Here is a 7,573-nt window from a genome sequence, read left to right as displayed (position 1 = left end):
GGAACCAGCTCGAGCGAGGGAGCGTTGGCAGTGGCGGCGATAGAAGGGGCGGTTGGGGGCTTGGTACTTAAGGCCGCAGGAGAGGAAGAGGCAGAGCGCAAGGCATGCAAAGGGCACTGGAAGCTAAGATGACTGATGACTCGACAGAGCCAACAGATAGCCGGATCCCGGCAATCCCGCCTACGATGATAGTAGGAGAGGCACCGGAAGCAATGACGGTGCAGGTCTTTAGGCTTCCCATATCTGCCATGGAATTCATCCCCAGGTATGAATGGTTACGTTCCATGGGTTTATTTTGATCCGTGGATGCAATATAATTTCTTATATCATGAAAGGGTATTACCAAATCACTATATATTTGATTAGTTATAAGTTGTTGTTGATCCAGAGGGCCGAAATACTTGATTTCTTATTTCATTTGTTTATTTCGGTTGTACATGCTTTGGTGGATGAAGTTTACATGGACCTTATGTTAATGACTGATATTTACCTATCGCCCTAAGAATATGTCAAAGTATGGCCGGTGTAGTATTCTAACATCGTCCTTAGTTCGATTGGAGAGCGAGACAAGTACTATGGAGATTATGTTTTGATAGTTGAATTCATAACAATGGCCACAGTGTTGGTGTTGTTTATATATCTCCATATAGTGTTGTTCTGTGAAGCCTCATGCCTCTTAAAATATTTATTGCACAATAATCAAAGCCGAATATGCAATGTTATTCGGTTTGGAACTTTTTCCATATGTTCTGAACATATTGAGGCTTTCGGTGATTCGTTATGAGTAGTGCAACAAATATCCAGGGGTTATCAATGTTTTGACGAATCACTTATAGTTTATCTTGGGGTATGTCTAGATGCAAAATTTGCCTTGGGTTGCTTTAAAGTCGATCATATATCTAGGCAGGAAAATTCGAGAGGGTTTGCATAGCAAACATACATCTACCATGTTGGTCATGGTGTATTGCACGTCTATCAATAGCCAATGCTTATTCTTGCCAACATAGGTAAGGCCGAATTGGAGCTCACCACCTCGGACACTAATGAAACTTTTATGCAGGCAAAGTAAGGATTCGAGAAAGTTCATTGTTGATAATATGCAAAATCCTAGCAGAAGTGTGGATAATATGGTTGATGGATGGTCTTGACATGCATACCTATGGAACTTTATAGTCGGATTAATGAAGTTGGGAAAGTTTCACCCAAGCTTGCATCAAAATATTCACACAAGCAATGGAAAATATAAACTTATCGTCCTAAGAATATGCAAAATGGCCGATGGAGTGTTGACATCAACCTTAGAGCAAGCTATGTGCAAGTTATTTTTCAGCACACAAGCTTTGCTGAAAAATAGGGGGGCATGTGTTGACACCAGATTTTGGCACGATCAAGAACTTATTTAAGATGGCCTCAAATGGATAAGTGATCTATATAAAAGAGTTCTATATTGTTGATATGAACATCTTTTAAGTTTGGGTCATCACCATCTGATTTAATCTCGAAGGCCGAAACTATGCTCAAAGTACTAAGATCTTATATTCAGAGTACAGTTTGGCCGATTAAGCCCCCAAGACGACCTCAAATGGAAAAATGATCTACACAGATTGTCTTCGCCTTGTCGAGAAGATCAATTTCGATATAAAAATCGTCCAGATCCAAGTTCGTATGAAAAAGTTGGAGCAATCAGAGTGCAGCCCTGTCACGAGGCGAGATGTGGCGCGCCCCACCACACACATGTGTGATGGGTAGCGCGAGGGAATAACCTGTTTTGCATGACCGATTTGACCCTCAAGTTGACCTCTGATCAAAAACCATTAAACATAAAAGTTGTTCGTCTCGTTGAAACGGTCAAGGTTGCTTTTGGGCTCGTTTCCATCCGAGATTGTTTACCACCACAAAAAAGACCCGCAAGGTGCAGCCAGTTTAAACCGAACAACTTTGGAAAGTTCTGACAAAACCAATCTGAATTTGACTAGGCTTTTGGACGTGAATCCAAGACTTTTTCTTCCAGGGGAAGTCCAGCCGCCTTTTATATATCTAAGGGGTGACGGCCGATTGAACAACACACAATCGATCAAATCATCTATCACTTTTTATCTTTTATCTTTTCTCCTTAACCCTAGTTCTTCTTCTTCCTCATTCTTCATCTGTTCTTGTTGTTGCAGCGCGGTGAACCTCGAGGCCCTAGGGGGGATCAGGTCGACCTAGGGCAGGTCATAGCCAACACGCGCCCTGACGGGGTCCCTCCCGGGTGTGTGGGGTTTCGGGTCCTCAAAAGCATCTCTCGGTTGTCCTGCGTATCACGCTGCCGGTCGGGTCTCCTTTGACATGAGTTACGGTGCATCACCCTTGGTGTCGAGGGTACACGGTGACGTGTTCGTGTGCGAACAGTATTTTCATAGCAAGCTTTGCCTGATGATGTGTCATGGTGTTGTTGGCATTGTTGGTATGATAGATCCTGATATGATCGAAGAATGGAGCGGCTTGGATGTCCGCTAGAAGCGGTTTGTTGCGCCAAGGCCCTGGGGCCGAAGAGACAGTAGAGACCCTTGTTGATGTGTCAATGACGTAGTTGTCCATCTAGAAGTTAGGATTATGAATTCTGAAAATATCTGCAAGCTTAGCTGCTATAAGTAGAGCACAAGATTCGGCTTGTAGCGGCGAGGAGACTAGAGGAGTGATATGTTGCAACATGGATTTTTCTGCAATGTAAATTATCCTGTAGATGTAAGATAAATCCAAGTCCAGCAATGTGTGGGTCACCTCCTTGCTACTCTTTCCATGTTGCATCACAGAGTAAGGTGTTTCCTGCTTTAAGATCAGAACGAAGAGTAGGAGGGAGCCGGGCAGCCAACAAATTGTTATTGTCATTGTTTTGTTGTCTCCGCTCTTCAAGTTTGGAGACTAGCAAAATAGCAATAGCTGCAACAAAGACATAAGTACACAAAAAAACACTTCCATGATGATACGTGTTTGTCACATTAGATCACGTTTTCTGTCATGCATGTACATCCATGACGATTTTATGACAGAATCAAGATAGTCATACATGTGCTGTCGTAGAAGTGTTCCATGACATTACCACAATTATCATCACGGAAGTGTCCACTTCCATGACGATAAATCACGCGTCATAGAAGTGCTTTTGTCAGGGGTGACCGACACGTGGCATCCACCGTAACGGAATGCCATTAAGCCATCGGGTCCGATTTTGGATCCGATAACCCATTAATAGCCCTGACCAATGGGGATTTTCCACGTGTAAGATCATCATTGGATGGAGGAAACACGTGTCGGCTCACCGTTGGGACAGATGTCATCCACTCATTGGACCAAAGGCGCCTATGATACGTTGACATGTGGCACGGCCCAACAGAGGCCCATTCCTGTGAAAAGGCCGGCCCATTTGACTTGGTCAAAAGGTGGCGGCCCGGCCCACGGAAAGCCTGTTAACGACATGTTCGCATATAGCCCATTTATAGCCCGCTAACCCATGGCCCGTTACGACCTATCCGAATTAGGCCCAGTAGCATCATATGGGCCGTCCAATATGATTCCAGCCCGTTTTAACTTCCGGCCCATGTATGGCCCATGACGTCTTTCGGACCATATGAGGCCCTTTGTAACTCTTGGCCCATTAACGGCCCGTGGTGAAACTGGCCCGTAATGAAGAGTGTATCACTTTATACCCATTAACGGCCCATTATTCCATTGGGCCGTTTCAAGCCCACGTTATCTTTCGACCTTCTCAGGGCCCATTTATTCTTGGGCTCATTTCCAGCATTCGTTTACTTACGACCAATTACTGTAATTTTCTGCTTGTGGGCTAAATTTAGCCCGTGGATACAGTCGGCCCGTTTGTGGCCCGTTATTACGTTGAGCCCTTTTCATAGCATCATCAAATACGACCGATTAACGACGGCCCGTTATGGTCAGCCCATGAACGGACGATTCCAACTCTAGCCCGTTTACGGCCATAATGCGGTATGTTATTGGCCAATGTTTGGCCAATCGATCATACGGCCCGTAGAAGGCCCATTGATGATACGGCCCGTAGAAGGCCCATAGTGTCTACGGCCCGAAGAAGGACCATTGTGTCTATGGCCCGTAGAAGGCCCATTGTTTCTATGCCCCGTAGGAGGCCCATTGTTTGTACGGCCCGTAGAAGGCCCAGTGTCACTACAGTAAATATGTAACCCATGGTTATTGTGGCCTAGTTTTAAAAAATAGGTTATTGCGGAGCAAACTGCGAAAAAATAACTGCACTCACTACAAGCAAACAAAGAAACAAGACAACAAGGAAATAAATAAGCAAGCAACTTACGCTAGGCTATCATGGCTATTACACATATTACATCCACTCGGCATCAAAGTTCGCCACCAGTGCAAACATAGGGAACAAAGCAGCATATCATATACACTAGTTGTCAAAGTTGGCGACCAACGCAAATAAACGCTGCAGCAAAACAAGTCCAGAACTAAAACCACTTCAGAAGATCTCAAGAAACAATATCCTGGGTACCCATAATGTTGGAAAGATGCTTAGCAAGCTTATTAACTTTCTCTTGTTTGGCGCTTAAATCCTCCAGCGCTTGTTGTTGCACCAGAAAGTATGCATCTGAATTCTGCAGGGACTTCCTCGGTCCTTCAGCTTCCTGTCGCAGCATATCTGATTGATGTCTTTCAACTTGAAGTTGAGACTCAAGAAGGCGAACTGATTCAGGCAGTGAGTTCGAAGAGCTTGTGCCAGCAGTAGTGGCTAGTAACTCGAACACTACATCAAGACAGGACTTTTGGGTTCTCTCACTGATGTCAAGATAGTTTTTATCAACTTTCTTGGAGATCAACAGGGATGTCTCACTTTCTTGAACCTTATCTACATTACTTCCTTTACCATTGCATAACAGGGTACTGTTCTCCAATATTTTGCCCACATTCTAAAAGAGAAACAAGCAGACAAATCACAGGTTTACCATGTTGTATATGAAACTCATTTTGGTAAATGAGTTCAGTAGTAAAGTGGACATGATAACAACATGAAACAAACATATATCTATCTACCATGGTCACTTTATGGTCTATATCATTCTTGTTTTTGTTGCCAAATCAAGATAGAGACACAGTTCAAATAATATTTGTTCAAGACAAAGCAGAATAGACAGAATATAAGTGTGGGAAACTATATAGCAATAACAACACTTGTAATGTGCATGACATGAGAACATAATTTTTTATTCAATTGAACCTGAAATCAACATAGAGCAAGTTACAACAGCAAACCAGTTAAAGAAACAGGTTTAAAACATACGTGTTGCGCCATTGTTGTTTCAATTCCATCCTTCAAATTTGAAAATAGTTGGTATGAGTAAATACAGTAATGCAAGAGCAAAGGAGTATGAACCATAGCTACAGAACCTGACCTAAGAACAAATCTTCTTCTCCTTTAAGCATTGAATTGGGATTCAGAGTGGTGGTCCTCGTGCTTTGGGCACTGTAGTTCCCTTACTAACTACTCGTGTTTGGGTGCTCTGTGGTGGAGACGGTGTTGTGTCAACTGGAACTGGGTTACTATCTGCCGGGGTTGGGGTTAGAAGGGGTGTAGCTAGTTCTCTGTCCAACTGGGTAGGGGTACAATCTGCGAGAGTCTGGGTTATGTGTGGTGGAGATGGTTCTTAGGCAAGTACAACCGTGGTTCTATCTGCATCAACTAGTAGCACTATCTTTTCTGAAGACCATATTGTTACTCCCTTAGGTACTGCCATCACCCTCTTCAATTCAAATGGCTGATAAACAAGAAAAGTAATTGAAAGTACAGACATTGTATGATAGATAGGTGCAATGGATAGTGGGGAATAGAAGAGGGCATGAAATAATTCACATTTATGTTGTCCAACCAAATAGGATAGCATGACACAATTTCACATATATGATGGCTAACTAAACAGGATAGCATGACACAATTTCACATTATGATGGCTAACTAAAAAAGATGAAAAAACATAGTTCAAAATATGATGACTATGTAAATAGGATGACATGATACAACTATATGATGTGTTTATTAAATAGGTTGGCATGCCATAATTCACATACATTCACGGATAGAATGCCATAATTCAAAATATGATGACTGTAACACTAAACAGGATGAGATGATATAACTATATGATGTCTTTATTAAATGGGTTGCCATGCCATAATTCAGATAGATGTTGTGTATGTACTATGTAAACATGATGGCATGATATAATTCAAATATATGATTTATATAGTAAGCACGTAAGCAGATGGCAATCCATATATGATGTAAAAACTAAGCAATGCAAGACAACATGCATGACATGGGTAATATAACCCTGCCAAGTTTGAGCATAGACCTCAGGGGGAAATAGGACTGGTCATCAGTCTCTGAGTCCTCCTCTGAGGAGCTCTCTTTAACCAGCAAGATGTCTGCTTCAGCAGGTAGCATTGTCTGCTCTGAATACCTTGTTTTCACTCCAGATACTTCCATCACCGCTTCAAATGGCTGATACACAGGAAGAGTACTTGAATATACAAACATTGTCGACAAATGGAACACGTAATACAAAAAAATGATAGCATGATATAATTCACATACATGATGATTGGTTAAACAACATGCCATTGCATAATCCACATATATAATGCCTTTGCAACAAGATAGCATTGCATAATTCACTATATAATGTCTTGCAACAAGATGGCAATGCATAATTCACATATATGGTAAATTAGACACTAAACAGGTGGCATTCACACAGAACATGTCTAAACTAATCAAATGACATAGCAATGCAAGACATCATACGCACGATATGAGCAATATAACCCTGCCAAGTTAGAGCATACACCTCGGGGGCGGGGGGGATAGGACCTGGTCATCTGTCTCTGAATCCTCCTCTGAGGAGCTATCTGTAACCAGTGAGATATGCGCTTCGTCAGATAGCATAGTCTGCTCTGAAGACCTTGTTTTCACTCCGGAATTTCCATCACCGTGTCAAATGGCTGATGCACACGAAGAGCAGTTGAATGTACTAACATTGTTGACAAATGTAATACGTAACGAAAAAAAGGATGGCCTGATATAATTTACATATAAGATGACTGGCTAAGCAGGATGGCATTGCAAAATTCACATATATGATTCGTGGCTAAACAAGATGGCATTGCATAATTCACATAAACGATGAATAAACTAAACAGATGGAATTCGCACAAAGGATGTCTAAACTAAGCAGATGACATATTTGATGTATAAAGTAAGCAATGCAAGGCACCATATGCATGATATAACCAACATCAGCATGCCAAGTTAGAGCTAAGACCTCAGGGGGTAAATAGGAGTGGTGTTCTCCTTCTGAATCCCCCTTAGAACAGATATCTTCCTCTCGATTACAATCCGAAATGGGTGGAGGGGGGGCTACCTTTGCGCCTACCATGGAGCGACGTCTGCATGAAATTTTATTGCCATGCAAGGCTCATCTCTTTTGCTCTACATGTTCAGTTCCATTGTTTAGAATAACTGTCATGCATAGGAATAAAACATAGTGAG

This window comes from Triticum dicoccoides, chromosome 5B, assembly GCF_002162155.2.
Source record: "Triticum dicoccoides isolate Atlit2015 ecotype Zavitan chromosome 5B, WEW_v2.0, whole genome shotgun sequence".
NCBI lineage: Eukaryota > Viridiplantae > Streptophyta > Magnoliopsida > Poales > Poaceae > Triticum > Triticum dicoccoides.
The sequence above is the reverse complement of the archived record's forward strand: the minus strand, read 5'-3'. Positions refer to the sequence as shown.